This window comes from Phyllostomus discolor, chromosome 2 (assembly GCF_004126475.2).
Source record: "Phyllostomus discolor isolate MPI-MPIP mPhyDis1 chromosome 2, mPhyDis1.pri.v3, whole genome shotgun sequence".
Lineage (NCBI taxonomy): Eukaryota > Metazoa > Chordata > Mammalia > Chiroptera > Phyllostomidae > Phyllostomus > Phyllostomus discolor.
In genome coordinates this window covers 38,706,063-38,726,924 of record NC_040904.2, presented here as the reverse complement: position 1 = coordinate 38,726,924, position 20,862 = coordinate 38,706,063, and the positions used below count along the sequence as shown (strand labels likewise).

General features: G+C 43.8%; 1 protein-coding gene across 3 annotated transcripts in view; it reads left to right on the top strand.

Annotated features, from left to right (window-relative positions):
- The first annotated feature begins 19,318 nt into the window (after positions 1-19,318).
- Positions 19,319-20,862, top strand: part of TBL1XR1 (TBL1X receptor 1) — a 150,935-nt gene continuing 149,391 nt past the window's right edge. For 2 of the 3 annotated variants that reach the window (XM_036017712.1, XM_028504905.2), the window contains exon 1: positions 19,319-19,761. The gene's annotated coding sequence lies outside the window, so the exon portion shown is untranslated. The remainder of the gene's footprint in view (positions 19,762-20,862) is intronic. The other variant, XM_036017713.1, reaches the window with a different exon arrangement.

The window sequence follows — 20,862 nt, the reverse complement described above, 5'->3', positions numbered from 1 at the left end:
TAAGTCTCAATTATAATATATTATGATCTTTACTGAAATGCTAGTTGTCTTGGATCATAGGTAAAAGTGGTGGCATTAAAAAAAACAACAACTCTTGGTCTAATAGTCCACACCTACTTACTATTTTAAAAACCTTGATGTCCTCTAAGTTCCTGTGCCATGTTGTTTCCAATCAAAAATTAAAAGGAAGGGCCAGTAGAGGCATAAAAGTGTGCTAATGAAGGCTTATTTCTACTCTGATTTATTATTTGTTCCCTCTGTGTCTTCCCTGGGGAGCAGGATGGTGGCTGGCATACCCTCCCACAAAGCTTCTGCCTCCCAGAGTCCAGGGGCTGCTGGGACCCTGCTGACTTCACAGCCTTGAGCCCCAGGGAGATAAAATGACAAAAGCTGCCCATCACTACCAACAGAAGAAAAAGGCAAGGATAGCTGCCTCTTCTCTCCTCCCTTCCACAGCTCTCACCAACACATCTGATCTGTAGAGCCCAAATGTCATCTGAAACCATGTTGGCAATGACATATGAAAAATGTTGTTCCCCAGTTTCTAGCTCCTGCAAAATAGGAGAGATAGAAGAGTGTAAACGGGACCAGATACCTATAGAAAATCGGTATATTGTCTATATACCTATAGACAATAGGGCCCATTGGTATATTACCAAAATAATATGAGTGGCCTTGTTTAACTAGAATAGAAACATTGAATACGTATAGAGAAGACAGCTTACTGTTTGAAGAGAGTGGGAAGGAGGAAGGAAAAAGAAAGAAAGCTAGAACCAAAGATGCAATGGGTTAAATGGATCTTTACTAGAGCTCTGTTATGGTCCCTAACAAGGAAGGTCACATCATTAAAGCCATCCTTCAGGATATCAGTGATATCACTGATGTGATAGGAAGGATTTGTGTTTGGCGAGAAAGAAAGGAGAAAGGTAGAGACTTGAAGTAGGGAAATCTCTTAAGAGGCAATTTTAGGAATCTACAAATGAGGTTATGGACATTGTGGATTAGAATTAAAGTGAGGAGAATAGAGACAAAAAGGCCACATGTGAGAGACAAGGTCCCTGGGTCCAGGAAGAGAACCTGTTTCCAAGAATATTCCAGTGTCAAGCGGCAGCAGCCTAACACCGAACTGATGTGCGCAACCGACCCCCGTCTCCTGGAGGAGCAGCCAGCAGACTGTGAGGGGCCAGCCCGTTCAAAAATCACCTTTTTTAAAGAAAGGATCCAGGTTGGCTTCTACATTTTTTAAAGATTTTATTTATTTATTTATTTTAGAAAGAGGAGAAGGGAAGGAGAAAGAGAGGGAGAGAAACATCAATGTGTGGTTCCCCTCATGTGCCCCCAGCTGAGGACTTGGCCCACAGCCCAGGCATGTGCCTTGACTGGGAATAGAACTGGTGACCCTTTGGTTCACAAGCCTGAGCTCAATCCACTGAGCTACACTAGCCAGGATTGCTTCTACATTTTTATCTCCTTTTTAAATTTCTTTGGAGTAGTTAAATTAAATATGGAAATATGCGGTAAGATAACTGAGGAATTCCATCATGTTCCCTCTCTTTCCCATTGACTGAAGAACTTCAAACTGCCTCGTCTCAAATCCAACGTTCTTACAACTAACTGCATTTTCTACTCCAAGGCCACTGGAACAATGCTCCTACCAGGCAAATCTTACCTTTCATTCATTCATTCACTCACATGCTCTTCAGTCAACAAATAGTTACTGAGTAGCTACTCTGTGCCAGGGTCTGAGGATTTCGAAGTTATATCAACAACGCCAGCAACAAAAGGCATCTGGGAGCATACATCCTAGTATGGAAAAGCAAACAAGAAGTAAAATACAGAGTACGGCAGAAGGCAAGTGCAGGGTGTAATAGTAAATGGGGATTCAGCTACCAGGGCATCTGTGAGAGGTCTAACAGCAAAGCATCTAATAAATTAATAACTTGTTTTTCTGATAATTTCATCTCTCAACCAGATGAACTGCTACTTTGTGTTGAATCCCAGAGCCAGAGCCAGCCAGCCAGAGAGAGATGCTAGTTGTGAAATGGATGTGGAGACTGAGTAAGTGCCCAGGTCGCCTTAGATTGTGTGATATCCAAAGACGTCAAATGTGCTTCTAAACCTCAGGAAATGAGATTTTTAAGAAGCTGAAGAGAAAGCTAAGTCAGATGCAAAGGCCTAAAATTCCTAAGGAAAGATTATTTGAAAGCCTTTCAAAAATGAAATTTTTTACTCAACACACATTTATTGATCACCAGCAACACAGGACAGCCTGTACCGAGAGCAGTGATTCTTCCCCTCCAAATGCACAGTCTGTGTAGGAGAAAACTGAGATAAGCTCGCAAATGCACGGCAGCCATTTATTGAACATCTACTGTGAAAAACAGTACGATTAATAATTTACATGTAATATTTAAAATATTTACAGAAGCGCTGCAAGGTAGACACTAGCCTCAGTTAACAAAGGGACTAAATGTTGAGATCCTTTAAATAAGCTGCTCTGAGTCACACAGCTCAGGAGGAAAGCCCTTGCATTTATTGGATGTACTTGGTCCCAGGGGCCTACCTAGTGAGGCAGAAGAAGCTTTGTTCTCCTGAACTTTCTCCCACTGATATTCAAGAACACCAAGGTTTCATTTGCATGGATTTGGCCCCTAAAACTAGTAGCCTTTAACTCCCAACTACAAAGGGATAAAATTAGTTCCATCTTTGAAATTGGAATATGTGCTAAACTTCTAGTTGTATGCATTCCTTGAATGAAAGACCATCATCAATCCTTCCATCTTTAAAACCATTCTCCTAAACTGTCGGGAACTTGGATAAATCAGCACTTAAAATACAACTGCTTAATGACAGAATGCATAAAAAAATTATCAAACATTCTAAGAGAAATTACATATTTTAAAAAATAGATCAACTCTTTAATGTTGAAAATAACTTGATTGTGCCATGTGTTTAGAAGCCTAAAATGTTAGGAAGTGGATAAAATTATAACATGAGTTTCACTTTAAACTTTACTTTAGTGAATTATATATAGATTGAATGGTTGACTAAATAAAACTGAAGACTTGACCAATTATATACCACCAATTCTGGCATGCATATATATATATTTCAGTTTGAGTGAAACAAGCTAAACACTCATTTGCTTCTTTACTGCAGTTAATCCTTGACTGAATTATTGGAAAATTAAATTTATACTACACATTTATTTACCTATGTAAATTCAACTTATGTGTTTTAGTTAAAAATAAGAAAACCAATGAGGTCACTAGACGTGAGTAGTTGGAGAAGTAAGTCTTCAGAGGTTCACTGACTCTGGTTAAGATACCAGCAACCAGAGGCAGTTTCAGCCCGAGAACTTCACTGAATTGAAAGAGCCACATAACTAACCACACCCTCTTTCCTGTATATTCCTCTAAGGGGAAAAGTCTCCCAATGAACTGAACATGAAATTTACATTACAACAACTTTTAGCATACACACCAGCTTTCCTGAAAGTTGAGGGGAAAGTTGTCCAAGCTTTTCTTCAGTGGCAAAATAAGGAGTATATTTAGAAGTAAATAATGATGAAATCTGATTCACTCACATCTCTTTAGATGCAGAGAAATTAGAGAAAAATCACAAAGCACATCTAATCAGTTATTTGCTTTATACAGAGACGTGACTATATAGGGGTATTTCAAAATCAACTTATTACCTATAGGGTTGCCATGATAGTAGGCCCAGTGCAAGTGGCACAAGTGAGTGTTAGCATCTAACCTGCTCCCCTGGCCAGGCCTTTGCCTTGCACAGTGCTAGGCCTCAGTGGAGAAAGGTGCGCCCACGTCTAATTGGTCCACTCAAGGGGCACAAAGGACCTAGGTGTGCTGGCTGAGGATTTCAATGGCCAGGACTTTCATGAGTAAGAAGGACAAAGGAAGTAGCCTAGAAAAAGACATTCTTATGGAGACGTGGGAATAAATGTATAAACACTACCTCAACTTCGCACTTCTGCATTAGGGCAGCACGGATCTGAGCCTACAGAGCACAGGGCCACATCATCGGTGCTTTGGGAGAGGAAGTGGGATGGACCTGCTCCTGCACACAAACACACACTTCTCAGCCAGAGGGGATTTATATGATCTTGGTGGTTCTTGGGGCAGATGATCATATGTGCCTGCTGAAAATCTGGTCTCAAATAGACCTTTGGCCAATACATTTTTATGGTTCTAATGGGAAAAAATATTCAATACTTTGCTCTCTTCCCTCCTCCTCATAGTCTCCCCCCCACCCCACCCCTTGACCCTAATTACTTACTCCTTGACCTATAATCCAGGGTGGTGGAAAGTGATGGATTCTTTGAGATCAAACCCAGCAGCCTCTTGCCTTCCACATGATAAAACTGAAACCACTTTGTATTTTCTGCCCTACTTACTTGTCCTGATACTTGCTCACATTTTATATCATTCACAACTCCTAGAAAATATGAGCTACAAAAATTTGCCTAGTCCCAAACCAAAACTAAAGAGTATGTGAAGAGAAAGAAAGGACACGAGAAACCTATATGCTTTCAAAACTTAAAGCACTGTTCATATTCATTACATTATTTGTGTCTCATATGGACCTTTCATTTCACTAATGAAAAACTTCTTTGAGAGCAGGGTCTGTGTCTTTTAGAGTATCTTTAATATATACAGAATGTAGCACAGTATCATGAATGCCCAGGAGTTTAATAAATATTATTTGTGGATGATGAGCTGGTCTATCCCCTGGTCTACTACCAGTATCCCACATAATCATCCCAGACAGAGGAAAATCCATCTGCTTTTACAGACCTCCAGGGAGTGAGAGTCTAAACCTCCCATAATTCATTTCAGTGTCCAATAAGGCTTAGTTTTTGCTGGAAGAGTCTTCCCAAGAAGGTGGCATTTAGGAATGTTGCAAAGTAAATGCTAATCTCCCCCCTAAGGCATTGAAACCAGTCACTGCAAGGACTAGGCCCACCCTGTGAGGTAGGGACGGGGAGGGGATGTTGGGTGGGGACTGGTGGGGAAGGTAGTCATATGAGGAAGAAAAAGGGTAGAGGCTAGGTTCCTTTTCTGGTCAGAGGAAGTGGCATTGTTCATACTTGCTAGTTGAACTGCTCAGTGTTACAGGGATTTGGAATGGGTAGAAGTCAGGAAGTTGTGGAGCTGGGGAGAGCTACGTATATGATGGTGGAAGGCAAGCCTGCCATCGAATACCTCGTTTTTCACATCCATCCCTGGAGCTGTCTGTGAGCATAGCACTGCCATCACTATGTCACACAACTAGTCCGTGGATGTCAGTGTTAGTTCCTGTTAATAGAAAAGAAATCCACACACTCTAGCTACTGAGCTACAAGCGATCTGAATACTTCCTTTGTAGTGTACGTGTGCATGTACATGCACATGCACACAAATGGAAGGTTTTGTGGAGGTGCAAAGCTAGAGTGACAGGAGGTGAGCAAATAAGGATGAGTAGGAATCTGGCAACCTCTCAAGCCAAAGCAGACTCGGGCAAGGGATACAAGTCAGGGCTGAAAATCAAAGCTAATGGCCAAACAGAGGGACTACAAACTCAGTGAGAACCTAGGAGAGGGAGTTGAAGCAACAGGACTGAAGGAAAGAAGTGCAGGCCTGCTGAGATATCTGCACTAGAAGGGGTGGAAACAGAGCTGTGCTTCCAGAAAAAAATGGGTTGGCAAGATCCAACTGAGTGGTGAGTTTTAGTCTAATGGTTGGGATATAAGTCAATGCTTCCACCCACCCTGTGCCCATATCCTAGACTGATGGAAGGGCCACAGCACCTAGGAGTGCTGTGATCAGAAGACCAGGCAGAGGAAGGTAGGCTGGTGACCTGGCCTCCTTTCTAGAAACTTGAGATGAAATTCAGCTGGATAAAGTCAGTGCCACTGGACAGACCAAAGGAAATATTTAGATGGGGAAGAACCAAAACAAACTTTCACAAACTCTGTTGTTTCCCCAATTGTTTGGAGGAAGGAACACGGCCTGCACCAAGGTACAAGCTTGCTCCGAGGTGGCTGAGAACAGGTAAAGTTGGGGTACACAAGGCCAGTGGAGAGAATTGGTACCCCAATAACAGTGAAGTAGTTAAGTCACTTAGGAGAATCTAGGTCAGTTTTGGTGAAAAACACCGTGGTCCACAATTCCTTAGCCAGTCTTTCTCAGGGTCTCCACAAACAGAAGGCAGGTGACTGTAAGAACAGTGGGGAGCAGCAGAATTAGAAACCTAGAATAACACAAGAAGCCCTAAGTGGCATGAAGCGCTTGAAAAGGAAGTGTGGGTGAAGGGAGTGAGTCATAAACAGTGGTTTATAAGCCTTCAAAGGACTGTCAACCCTGTGGAACAGAACAAAGCTTCCATACATGCAGTTGTTCCATCCCCTCTTTCTTATTAGCCCCCACAAGTCATTTTCCATAGCTCCGCAGGATCCTGATGTTACTTTGTGCAAATTGTAGATGGCTTATTTTATGAATGCTGAATCACAGGACAATAGTTGAAGAAAATAACCGCCACCTAGAAGAAAAGAATCCTGAATCTGCTCCCTAAACTCTTCCCTTCCTCCCTCACTCTGCATGTGTGCGTGTGTTGGCTGGGATGGCTGGTCCAGATGTCGGCCCTGATGTTGTCTGTACAGCTCAAGTTTTGAGGAGCTTTCAGGTCAAAAACTTGAATTCAAATCCAAAGCTGACTAGAGCCCTAAATACCATTCCTGCTTTCCTTGGCATTTTCCACGTACTCTGGTACATATTTGAGAAAAATAATGAAACTCCATGTATTGAAATTTTGGTTATAGTGGGCCTTTTGTACACTTTTTGTTCTTATGTAACTATTTTACATTAAATCAAGCTGGGGCAGCTCATTTACAGTGTCTACCAAATGCAAGCTTGATCGATGATAATACTGGGATTTCTGTAACACTCTACTAGCTCAAATATTTCCTCTGCAAGTCAGGAATATATATAGCATATATTTTAAAGCTAAGATTATGTAACTTAGAAAACAATGGTTTGTTCCATACTGATTTAGGTTTAAGATATTGCTAAGGTGTAGGCATGTATATTATTATTACTAATATAGTATAATATTATTAATATTCTAATCTCACATTTAATGGAAAAAATAAAGAGGAACACTTTTTACATATTTAGGATATGTTTTACTTTTTATTTTCTTTTTTATTTATTGATTTTAGAGAGGGAGAGAAACATTGATTTGTTAGTTATGCATTCATTGATTGATTTTTTTTTAAAATCTTTATTTATTTATTTATTTTTAGAGAAGGAAGGGAAGGAGAAAGAAAGAGAGAGAGAAGCATCAATGTGCGGTTGCTGGGGGCCATGGCCTGCAACCCAGGCATGTGCCCTGACTGGGAATCGAACCTGCGACACTTTAGTTTGCAGCCCGCGCTCAATCCACTGAACTATGCCAGCCAGGGCTCATTGATTGATTCTTGTATGTGTTCCAACCAGGGATTGAACCCACAACCTTGGTATATTGGGACAATGCCCTAACCAACTGAATCAGCCAACCAGGGCTAGGATGTGTTTTATAGTGTTTTCTATGCGCTCCTCAGGTTCCCACCATGCTACACTTAATGGTGGAACTTGTGCCCCTGTAGGTTGACCCTGGTGAGGAGTGTGCCCAAATGCTCTACCCATAGTTCAAAAGTTCTTTGAAAATTCTTTTATCTTAAAATTCCATAATATGTCTTTGTTTACCCTATAAAAATACCCATTCTCCCCAACACAAACTACCTCATGAATAAATGGACCCTTCAGAACAGTCTATCATGTTTACCTAATAGCTTTGTTCCTATTAATTTAGCAGATTGAGTAATTGGGCATCATCCTTATGGACTGGTTAATTTGGGGGGGTGTCAAATTTGTTAAGCAGTAAATTTGTAGACAGCATTCTAAAAGACTTCAAACAGAAAGTTGATCTGTTCCAAATGCATATAATAATGACAGTTTACCTTGAATGTTTTGTGTCTTTACAGAAATAAATTAATAAGTAGAACAAACGTAATCTTTGCCACCAAGAAGCTCATAGTCTAGGGGATGAGACAGACTGTAAATCACATAATCAGATGAAAACAAACAAAATAGCCACCATGATAGGCGCTGAGAAAGAGCAGTTCTGTTACTGAGACCATGTGAATAACAGGGAAATGTGATCTTGTCCAGGGGTCAGGAAGGTCTTCCCAAGGATGTGATGCTTTGAACTGAGCCCTGGAGGGTGAGTAAAAGTGCAGGGATAACTAGGGGGAGGAGGTGGACGTTGGCATGGGGACAGGAGGGTGTCCAGGTAAGGGCTAGCTCAGTGGCTAAGGCTTTGTGATTGGAGGAAGCACTGGGCATGTGATGAACAGACAGAAGCTCAATGTGGCTGCAACACAGAGCCCCCCCGCCCCGGGTCAGAGGGCACATGCACCTGGGGCTTCAGAGAAGTTTGGGCATTCGAGGTTTCTCAGCTGTTTTGTGCAAACACAGAGGAAAGTGGGAAGTGATACTGCTTCTTGGTCTCATTCTAAATGTGCATAGAATATTTAATCAATTCATAGTATTTAAAGAGATCTCTAAGATAAAAGTTATTTAAAAGCTTTCAAGTATTTACCTAGGCTACTCTAAGGAGATAATTTTATAATTTCACACCTCCATACCACATGCTCCTAAAATGTACTGCAGGGCATTCTCTTTTTACTGGGTTTCCGTTGATAGGTAGTCTTGTTGGCATGCCTTGGGTTAACACAGGAACCCGTAGCAGGAGATCGCAGAGGGCTGCTCAGGGCAATACAGTGAGTTCAGCAGGTGCTTCCTCGAGTGGCCTGTAAGCACAGCCTAGGCAGAGTTTGTGGAATAGGTGACAGTGTCCCCAGGACCTTTCTGCCCCAGCCAGCGGCCCCTTCCAGGCCTCTAAGCCACGGTGGACCAAAGCTTTCTACCTTGGCATTTGTCCTGGCCCTTACCCTCTGTTATTCTTTCCTTTCAACTTCATGTTCCTACTAAACACTTGTCTGTCCTTTGGCTCATACCTGAAACCTTCCCCCGTATTCTGTTGAAAGTAGCCTCTCTGACACATTAATTCATGTGCAATGTATTGAAAAGTTCTAAAAATTATCTGGAGCCCATGGCACCCTGTCAATACTTAAGTTTTTTTTTTAAAAAAGGTGTTTTATAAGTTTACTTCTCTTCTCCTCCTTAAATTATATCATTTAAGAAAAGCTTTAAGCCCTGGCTGGTGTAGCTCAGTGGATTGAGCACGGGCTGGGAACCAAAGTGTCCCAGGTTCGATTCCCAGCCAGGGTACATTCCTGGGTTGCAGGCCATAACCCCCAGCAACCGCACATTGATGTTTCTCTCTCTCTCTCTCCCTCTCTCTCTCTCTCTCTCTCTCTCTCTTTCTCTCCCCCTCCCTCCCTTCCCTCTCTAAAAATAAATAAATAAAATCTTTAAAAAAAAAAAAGAAAGAAAGAAAAGCTTTAGTGGCCTGGCCACGTAGCTCAGTTGGTTGGAGTTTCTAGCTGACGTGCCAGGGTTGTGGTTTCAGTCCCTGGTCAGGGGAGCATGCAGGAATCAGCCAGTGGGTGCACGGACAATAAATAGATGTCTGTCTGTCTGTCTGTCTGTCTCTCTCTCTCTCTGCTTTCCCCTACTCGAAAAAAATCAATTAAGAAAAAAAATTTTTTAAAGGAACAGCTTTAGTGATTACAGTGCTTAGCAGTTCAAGCTAAAGGTGGGAAGAGAAGATTTTGTATCTGGTTATGAGACAGATAGTTTGAGGCATTTGGTAGGACAATCAACTGTCCCTTTAATAACAAAATACAGGAAATTGCTTGATTTTACAGATGAGCTTCCTTATTGCATAGCCGGGCTCTTTAAAGGAGACAGTAACTGAGAGTCAAGTTTACTAACAGGTACCATTTCTTCCTGCTGAGGGCAGGCTAGGGTCCTCCTGAGTACCCTGAAACATTTCATTTTGGGGTGCCGAGAGGGAAAGGCTGCTACTCCATTTTCCCTGAAACACAGGAATACTGAGTGTCATTGCTCTGCAATATTGTTTTAGGCACCAGTTCCCAAATGGAATGTGGCATGAAACATAATTCTTGCAGAGTTGCTCATGTGTGCGGCTGTGCATGGCATAAAATTCCCCAGAGCAAACCTTCGGGTTGCCAAACAGAGTTAGTCCTGAGGCACCTCTGTGTTTGCTCAGATTCACAAAGCATCACCAGAGTCGAAACTTTATGCCCCTTTCCTCACCACAGTGCCCCTCTGACTCCTTGGTGGAGGGGAGCAGGGAGCTGTGGGGGTGGAGCGGACGCTAATTTGAGTTAAAACTGCCAAATGGAGGAGAGGGTCAGACTCAGGTAAATGCTCAAGTTTAAAGATTATTTCTTTAGAGCAGAAGTTGGCAAGCTTATCCACAGACTAAATCCAGCCACAGCCTGGGGCTTCAGATACATTTTTAAAGGATTGGAGGGAACAACAGCAAGGAAGATGACTATGGCCCGCAAAGCCTGAAATACATTCTAACCTTTACAGTAAAAGTTTGCCCATCCAGTTTCAGAGTGCTTCCATCTCTCTTTCTCAGCCATCACTACTCAGAGTTCTCTTTGACTCCTTAATACAAAGAAGTCTGGGCCCAGCCCTCAGCTCCAGGTTTATTTACCCAACAATTAGAGCTAATCCTCCTACCCCAGGCGAACCCTTTGAACTGGCTGCCTTTTCTCAGCTGGAAGGAGGGCGGCTTTCTGCTTCTTTCTCTTCTTCCCCCCTCCCCCCACTTTCCCTCCCCTGGCTTCCACTGTGCACTTTGAAATGGAGCTGCTGCTCCTCAGGCTATCCGTGTTCCAGTTCTCAATGCCCCAGGGCTAGAGTTCTTGCAGCCAGGAGCTTCTGGAGACCCGGGTCTTGGGTATCCTCTGCAAGAGCAGGAAAGAGGTCTGCTCCTTGGGACTCTTTTGGGTTATAACAGCTGTGGTCCTAAGAGAGGCTTCCCAGGACTCTGGGCTCAGCTTGTGACCTGCAATGATCTCTGGCTGCCCGCCTTTCAGGAGCACACCCCTCCTCCACCCTCCCCAACACACCAGACTCAGGTCTGTCTGCTGGATGGAATGGTGGTTAAGGGCACGAACTCATCCACCTAGATGAAACCCCAGTTGTGACATTTGCTAGCCAAGGAACCTCCAGTAAGTCACGTAATCAGCCTGTGATTCGGTTTCCTCATCTGTGGACAGGGGATAATAATAGTTCCTCCCTCATCCGGCTGTGGTGAGGATTAAATGAGTTAATCTGCATAAAGTTGTTTTGAACAAGGCCTAACACATGGTAAATACTCAATAACATGCTAGCTTTTACTCTTATTTGATGTTCTGAGGTTAAGCGGTGTGTGAATGCTCATCTTGGCCCCAGTCTCCACTCTCTCAGGCTATTGCTCAAGTGATACCTGCTCGCAAACGTGGGCCAGGCCACCTCCAGTCTGTTTGCAAACGTGGGCCAGCACCCCCAGAGGATGGGGCAAGACTGTGGAACAGGTCAAATGTGTGTGTGGGGGGTTTTGCTTTGAAATGTGTTTAGGAGATTTCTTACTCCTGTATTCTTTATTCCTTTTATCATACAGAGTAGTAATGGCTAAAAATACTTTGCTTTTGTGTGCAAGTTGTAATCTGCGTTCTGAAACATTATTTAATTTACTGCATACAACAGCTCATGCTGGCACATGGTAGGCATCCATAAATGTTGACTGAGTGAGGGAGATGAGCTGTGAGCCTGCCAGTAGGCAGAATGATCCAGCATGGCCGACCAGTCCGTGGCCTTGCACAACTGGTTGATAAGTATTTTGAATAGCCACTCTGAAACAATTTGTTGATGTGATTCCTATTCTATCAATGAGGATGCTGAGTTTCCGAGCTGGCTGGTACTTTGTCTAAGATCACATAAAAACAATGGTAGAGCTACATCTAGAACCCCAATCCTATGGACTCTACACTAGCCCTTGGGCTGATATCTCCACTACTAAATATGCATAAAATCAAGTCTGTTTTATTAGATTCTGATAATAACCTGGGTACTGACAGACACAGGCTTCCCAGCTTTTTGTTTATGGAGGTCTCGGCATCAGAAGGCCGATAAGGGGTGTTCTCTGCAGTCTCTGCAGGGCCCCGTTCTCCCACAGGACAAGGGACTTACTCCATTGTGGGAAGGAGGTGAATGAGCACAAGATGCTCTGGTGACTTCCCTTCTCTGCTGGAGGGGACTGGCCTTGGGGCACAAACGCCCTTTGCCCCTGGGTGAGCAGTTTCCCCTGCAGGGAAAGGCTGTGACCGTTCAGTTCTGCCTGTGGCTGGTTGAGATAAGAATAGGGGAGGGGAAATTTTAGGAGCCCACTAGTTGTATATCTAACTTTTCATCTCTAAAACTAAAAAAATAAAAGATCAAGAAATAGAAACACTTTACCAAATACAAACACAGTATACCAAAGAGTGTTTCACAGAATACTAGCTTTGCAAAATATTGAAAGTTAAGTCTTTAAAAAGGGAGTTCAATGAGTTTATGAGACTGTCATTCTGCATGGTTTCTCAGTCTGTTAATATACTAATAAACACTGCAATCTCTAGAAGGTGGATTTAATATGTGAGATTTCCCAAACTTCTTTAATGTTGGAAGCTTTTAATTCCAAACATACAGGGGCTATATGCCTATGATAAGTGAAACATAGTTTGAGAAATCTTGACGTAAGGACAGAATAGTAGTTGAAAGAAGAGAAAAGAAAAGAAAAGAAAAGAAAAGAAAAGAAAAGAGAAGAGAAGGGAAGGGGAGGGGAGGGGAGGGGAGGGGAGAAGAGAAGAGAAGAGAAGAGAAGAGAAGAGAAGAGAAGAGAAAGGAAGAGAAGAAAAGGGCTTTATCTACCAGAAGACATTTGGGGCATTATTCTTATAAAGTGAGGTCAGCTTACTTTCTACTGGCTATATAGTCATGTACCACATAATGATGTTTCCATCAACAGACAGGCCCCATATAAGATGGTGGTCTCATAAGATTATAGTGGAGCTGAAAAATTACTATCACTTAGTGATGTCGTAACCATCGTAAACGTCATAGGGCATCACTCACGTGTCTGCAGTGATGCTGGTGTAAACAAATCTGTGCTGCCAACAGCACAGCAATACAATATGTACAGTACAAAACCGTTGTAATGATCACAAATGACTGTTACTGCTTTATGTATTCACTATATTATCATTTCAATCACTATTTAGAGAGTTCTCTTTTACTTACTTAAAAAAAAAAAGTTAGCCCTGGCTGGCGTAGCTCAGTGGATTGAGCGCGGGCTGCGAACCAAAGTATCGCAGGTTTGATTCTGCCAGGGTACATGCCTGGGTTGCGGGCCACAGCCCCCAGCAACCGCACATTGATGTTTCTCTCTCTCTCTTTCTCCCTCCCTTCCCTCTCTAAAAAAATAAATAAATAAAATCTTTAAAAAAAAGTTAGCTATAAAACAGTCTTCCATGTTACACTGGCAGCAGCCTCATACTTCTTGTGTTTACTGCACTTCTTGGTTGCATCATTTTCTCATGCGCTTAATTGCGTGTTTTACAAACTTAGTGTGGCCTAAGTGTACAGTGTTTGTAGAATCTCCAGTAGTGCACAGTAATGTCCTAGGCCTTTACATGTACTCACTACTCAGTGACTTAACCAGAGAGACTTTCAGTCCTGAAGCTCCATTCATGGTAACTGCCCTTTAAAGGTCTACCAGTTTTTATATTTTTACCTTTTCTATGTTTAGATACAAAAGTAATCACCACTGTGTTGTGACTGCCTGCAGTATTCAGTATAGTAATGTGCTGTACAGGTTTGTAGCCTTAGGAGCAATAGACTGTACTGTACAGCCCAGGTGTGGAGTGGTGTGTCTTTGCACAGACAGCGTTTCACTGTATGTTCACCTACGATAAAATGTGTTTTAGGGTTCTGACCACGTTGAGGGTAGAGGAGCATTGGTAATAAAACATTTGGGGCAGCAGATAATTTGAGGTAAAAAAGAATTTTTCTTTACCTATACTCTCCAGTTCATTGCATCTCAATCCATGATTTCAAATATCTTTATTGACAAAACTCAAAAGTATATCTCCAGCTCTGATACCGCCTCTGAACGCAAGATTCGTTGATCTAGGTGCCCACTCTGTATCTTCACGGGGGTGTATAATAGGCCCATCGAACTCGAAAACAAAAACCCTTGATTTTTCCCTCATCAGCTTTCTCCTCTCCCAGACTTTCTTAATAAATGGCAACTCCATTCTTCCACTTGTCTGGTCTAAAATCTTGGAATCATTGTTTAAAATGTACAGACTGTAGCTAGTTCTAGCTAGTTCCTGCCACCATAGTGCCACTGTCCTCTCCTTGGGGTGTCTGCACTGTCCCCAGACTGGTTGTCCTCCTTGCTCGGCCTCACTATCGCACGGGGTCCTCTGCACAGTATAGTCCTTTTTAACATTGAAGTTGCATCACGTCACTTTTATGCTTTTAAAACGTTCCATTGGCTTTCCATCTCACGAGAAGAAAAAGGCCTTTCACTTCTGGTTCCTGGCTTCCTCTCCTGCCATTCCTTTGCTTACTTCATGCCAGTCAACTGGCATTATTTTTATTCCTAGAATACAGTATACTTGTTTTTACTTCTGTTCCTTTGTGCTTGATATTCCCGCTGCCTAGACTGCTCCACTTTTTTGATATTAACACACTCACCTACTCTTGTTATTTAATTTCCTGTTCACATGTTACCTTAACTGAGCAGTCTTCTCTAAAATAATACACACTTGGAGCCCCCCCCCCCCACCGCCCTGCCACCCAGCACTTTATTCTATGTAGGCTTGGTACCTGTCCTTTACCTGACTTGCTAGCAGCTAGGTATAGTCACGTGCCCAAGTTTTGGCTGACGGTGTATGAGTGGAAGCAATAAGTGTGAATGCCAGGACAAGTCCTGAAAGAGAAGGCATAAGCCCTCCATTTCTCCTTATTAGCCCAGTGGCTGGAATTTGAATGTGAGGGCAGGAGCTAGAAAAGCCACCTTAGAAAACCAGATGGAAGATGTGTGTTGAGGCAGTAGAGAAATCTGGGCCCTTAATACCTTATCAGCTCTGGAATGCTTACATTTGAATGGCCTCCTAAGAGAATAAACTTTTTTTTATGTTGTTTATGCCATTTTCATATTACCTTTGTTACATAAGTGAAACTAAAGACTAACACAGACATGTGTTTTTTGAAAGTCTGCCTGCCCTTCCAACCGCTACCTGAAATGGGACTGGAATGTAAATTCCATGCTAGTGGAAGCTCTATTTGGTCCACTGTAAACAGCTTCTTGAACAGTGCCTAGTACACTAAGCATTCAGTAAATGTTTATTGAATGACTGAATGGCAAAACCATCAACATAATGGAAGGACTTGAGTGTTGTCATGAGGAAGCACATGGCTGGTCAGTATAAGTGATTGGTACGGCACTTAGCAATCTGTGTGTGTTGGTTTCTGTTCTGACTGAATCACAAAGGCAGGATACAACCTGCTATTTCCATTATCTGAGAGGTATAAATACTTGTAAGATGGTTGTGTGTTTCTTTTGTAATTTAAATGTAGAAGACTCCCAGGTAAAGTTCAGGGTTGTAATGAAATCGGGTCACAAAGTCATGGAAAATTCTGACAAGGTTCACACTGATGAGGAAAGGTCACAAGTCGCATGCTAAGCACAGATGAAGAAAAGGAGCTTGTGTGCTAAGATCTTGAGATGTGTGGCCAAGATGTGCATCAGTGAGGATGGCAAAAGCTGATAGCTGAAAGAACCACAAAGAATTGCACAAGGCGAGTCAAAATGAAACAGAGACATATCACAGGGTATCATATTAGCAAGATGCTTGGGGGTAAATGCTGCAGACATAAAGCCACTGAGTTCCTGGATGAGTAACACTATAAAAAGATTTATAGTGCCAGGATAACATTTTTTGTATAAAATATCTTTTTCATGCTATTAAGTTTGTTTTGAACACCTTAATTACATAGATCAACCAATGCAAACAATTTAAGCCATCATGGTGGCTTTAAAAATACATACAGGGATGAAATCCTGTGGGCCTGGGATTAAGCCACTTTAAACTTTAAAATGTTCTATTTCCTGAGTGATGAAAGTTGCAAAAGTGTAAACTATCCTGGCATACCACACCCCTGTGTGTAATATTACTGAAATAAAACAAGTCCAGATTTGTTTAGTCATTTTATAATATATATGTAACTTCTGGTAACAGTCACTAGTATGAGGTTTCTCTTTATTGAGTAAATTAACTAGAAAGTTCAGGGCAGCTTTCTTAATAATATGCCTCTTTGCTTGAGAATTTCTTAGTAACAAAATAATTTCTCCTTTCTAGAAACATAACACATTGGAAGCATAAAGGAAGCTTTTAGATTAGGAGAAAGCACTGAAAATTAGTAACAATAGTTACTTCTTTGTCCTGTTCCTCACTCTTGTGCCTAATTATTGCCTGAAGTTTGGTGAAGCCTCTCATCTTGCATGGTGGATATATTAGGGCGAAGGGTAGGATAACTACACATGCCACCTTTATATGGTGGCTCACTTATCAGAAGATTTCATGTTGCAGCTGCACCATCATTTCAGATAGGTTCCAGAATATAGCAAAGGGATCAAAATATAGTTTCATTTAAAAATCCTTAGCAGAGAGAATCAAGACTTTTTCAAATTTAGTGCTGTTTTGTGTGTGTGTGTGTGTGTGTGTCCAAAGATAAAGTTTCTTTTCAGTGAGTATGGCAGATGAGGTGCCCTTTACTGGAAATAGTTTATGGCACAGGTCTCTCTTTTGGTGATTTTCATCACACTATTCAAATGAAGTAATTTATGCACAGAAATACCTTGTAAAGTACAAGTGTGTGAAAAACACACAGATTATTATCATTGTGATAACTTTGTTAGGAAAAAGGTAGCTTGGCATAGGTATAAGAACTTCAGGCTGGAAGCCCTGGACTCCACCCAGCTGAAGAAGTGTGGGCCCACCCTTGTGGGGGGATAGAAAGAGGTCTTTTTGAGAGAGAGTAGTGGGGGTCCCTGGATTGAAGATGACCCTATTTAAGAGTCATGTAGTTGAGAAGTCCATATTCACTGGAAGAGGGGTTTGATTTAACAGTAGTTGCTGCCTGGAGAAGGCACATGCATGCAATGTGAAACTTCTAATAGATTTGTTTCATTGGGTGGATCAGATAAATGAACTCTAATTGTAATGAGATAGTTTACTTATTGGAAAGAGGATTATGTTTAGCAACCTACATATGTCATTAATCAACTCTTTAAGCAATTTAAAAACAGAGGAAACTCCTGTATTCTCATCACTTCTGAAATAAAGTTTTTGCAAAGGTGCTAGCTCTGCAGTAACTAAGCCTTGGCTTCAGACTCTTACTGAAATGCAAACTCGCTTTCCTTCTGCTGTTTCCCTGTACACTCAACACAGTGTTTTGGAAACCAGCAGTTATCTAAATTCCCATCGGGTGACATTGTTTAATCTGACATTCCCTCTTTCATATATGAAAATAGCTCCAAGGACGATCCACAAATCCACTGAGGTTCTTTAAAGTTGTTTCCTGGTGCTTGGGAGAGAGTTTCCAATACTTTTTTCAGAGAAATCCTTTTTATCTGATGGTTTTCCGGCCCCCCCCACCCCCACCTTCTCTCACCCTGGTCAGGGGAGCCTCTGACTGCTTCCCCTCACTCCCAAGCAAGGGCTAATCAGGGGAAAGAGCCGGTGACCTTGGCTATCAAAGCACCTGTCTAATCACTGAGCTCATTAGGCCTCCCAGAGTCCAGCTACATAAAAGTTACTTCAACTGAACTTTTTCTGGGTGTTTGGGTGTGAAAATTTAGGTCTTTGACATTGAGAGCAAAAGACTATTGCTTTGAAATAATGACTACACACCTATTTCCAAATACTGTGATGAAAACATAACTCTTCATGTAAAAAGGCTGCAGAAATGGTATTTTACTCTGAAGACAGTAATAATTAAAAATAACAACAAACAGATTTCTTTCGGTTATATCTTAAAAGGGTAGCTGCTTATGTTCTAGGCTTATACAAAAGTCTTAAAAGACCTCCAACCCCTGCTTTGTGAAGGCCTTAGGAAGATTAACATGTTTGTTTTAAAAAATGAGAGCTGCCTCTTAAAAACAAGGGGCTGCACCTCATCCTCAATCATATTGTCACATCATCACTCACCTAAGTTACACTTTATGAACAGCCCTGATGTGCTGCACACACGCAAAAAGTACCTGAAGTGGGTAAACTTTTGTGGATGCTGGCCTAGAAGCATATACAAGGGTGGGCAAAACTAGCTTTACAGTTGTGCGAATGGTTACGATTACTACCATAGCTTTAACTCAAAAGAATGTCACAGTGCAACTGGAAACCTACATTTGTCCACCCCTGTATTTAGTAATCACCTAATTACATTATTTTATTTTTGTGAAACGAGAACTGATGGACCAAACCTTTCAAACAGACCCACCAGACGATAAATACCACCATATGTTTGATTCACAGTACATTTGGGCATAAACACTTCAATTACAGCTTTGTGTTTAGTATCAAAAAACCTTTCCTTGTGTGCGTGTGTTTTCTTTACAAATCCCGTGCTCTGGATTACATTTTAAAGATTGCTTATTACAGATAAAGCACATTTCCAGGTACGCTTCGGAGAAACATATGTATTTATGTACACAAAGGTGTGTGCACATCTTTTCACACACAGAAGTCCATATGATGCCTGAGCCGCGCTCCCCTGCACATGCCCACCGCGTGTGTGCGCTCACACGCGCCCCCGGTCCTGGAAGGGACCGGCCGCCCCCCTCGGCCAAGTTGACCCGCGCTGCCACACAGGCTGCGGCGCGAGCCTCCCCTCCTCTACTGGGCCTCGGGCCGCCGGGCCCACACCACCCAAGCGGTTTTTGCGTCGGGCAGCACTGCGATGGGGGCGGGGCGGCCAGTGCCCTAGAGGCGCCTCAGAGCGCCAGCGGGTCTTTATTTATAAGACTGCGCCGCACGAGCCCAGCCCCCATCGCCGCGGCGGCGGGCGGGAGGGAGCGAGAGGAACAAGACCGGCAGAGGCGCACCCCTCCCCCCTCCCCCGCCTCGCCGCCGCCACCGCCACCGCCTCCTCCTCCTCGCGTCCGCGGCGCCCCTCCCCCGCCGGCCCCTCCCCCGCGCGCCTGCCCGGCGCAGGCCGCTCGGGTTTGTTTTGCTGCGCGGCCGCCGCCGCCGCGGGCCTCGCGAGCTCATTTGTGCCTGGCTGGTCCCCATTCCTCTCTCCCCAGTGTTGAGTGTCTGAGCCGTTGGCGGCTCCGAACCGTTTGGCTCTTTCCCTTAGTAACAGCTTTTACCTTCTGCCTCAATTCCTCTCCCAGCTCGCGCCCTTCCCCCGCGCGCCGCTCCCCCTGCCGGCGGCCCCGCGTGCGCCCCCGCCCCTCCCCCCGCGGCGGGAGCACATCGCTAGCCACCTGGGGACCCGCGCCGCGCTCCCCGCCCCCGCCCGCCCGGCGCCCATCCCCCGCGCCCTCCGCTCGCCGGGGTATAATTGCTTCTCACCCCCCGGAGGGGTTATTTTGGGGGTGGTTGGAGGCGGCGGCGGCGGCGGCGAGGAGGGGAATTTCCTTGTGCCTCCTTTCCCGGGAGGGGGGAGCCGCGTCCGAGGCCACCGTTTCCAGGTAAGCGCTGGGGGTCGGACCCCCGGGTGGGGGCGACCGCGGGCCGGGGTGGGGGGCGCGGGCGCAGGAGGCCTGGGGGCGCCGGGCCGCAGGGAAATGGGCGCAACTGGAACAAGCATTTCTTCAACTTGGCCCTTTGGGGAGTCGGGGTATGGGTGGGGGAGGGGCAGGAGGGTAAGGCATTTAGGGTGTCCCATCCCCCCTTTTTCCTCTCTGAGGCTTCTTTGAAATGCTCACGTGCCTGCCCAATCCCTACGCTTTCCTGCTCTCGGGGGATCCTTACCCTTATGTTGTCCCCGAAAATGTGCACCTTGGCCTTCTCCCCCTCTTCCACCCTTCGTGCATTTACACCCCCTTTTTATGTGTGTCTTTGGGGGTAGGCTTTCAGGGAAGAATCTGCAGCAAATTGAATCAAGGAGCCATCATGAGGCCGACTCCTTTATAGCCTATTTTTAGCCGAGGAGAGGGATCTTTTCGCTGCACGTTATTTAGTTAAACCTCAGTCCGCAATGGAAATCTGCTTCCCTCCTTGGGCGCGTCCACGACCCCGTCCGGTTTGCAGGGGGTTGCCGGCGGCTGTTGGGGCCGCGGGTCCCGGGCGGGGGCGCCGGCGGGGGAGGGGCGCGCGGCCGCGGGGCTGCACTTCTGGACGTGTTTACTTGTAACTTGGTGTTTTTTATCATCCTGAGAAGGTATTTTGAGTCTCTTTGAAGTTGAGTTCAGAAGTGTAGAATTGGCAAAGTTATTGCCAGTTTCCTGGTAAGTTTGGGGTGGCACATAGTCACATTATTTTTTGACTGTGCAAAGGCCACGTTGTGAGGGTGGTTTCTTGGTAACTTCCTCTTTGCAATCGATGTCATTTTTTGAACAGCAACAGACTTTTCTTTAAGTGAAATATTAATCTTAAATGGCAGCTCGAGGGAAGCAATGCATGTGCTAACATGGTCAGTATTTTGGGAAGTTCCTAATGTGCTGAAACAGGCATCACTTTGCAGTGGCAACCGAGATTAAATTTAGGTTGTGAAAATGGTGTGTTTCATGTAAAATTTGGGTTGTAATGGCTCTTTAAAATTGATCCTATTCGGTTATCTAGTAACATTT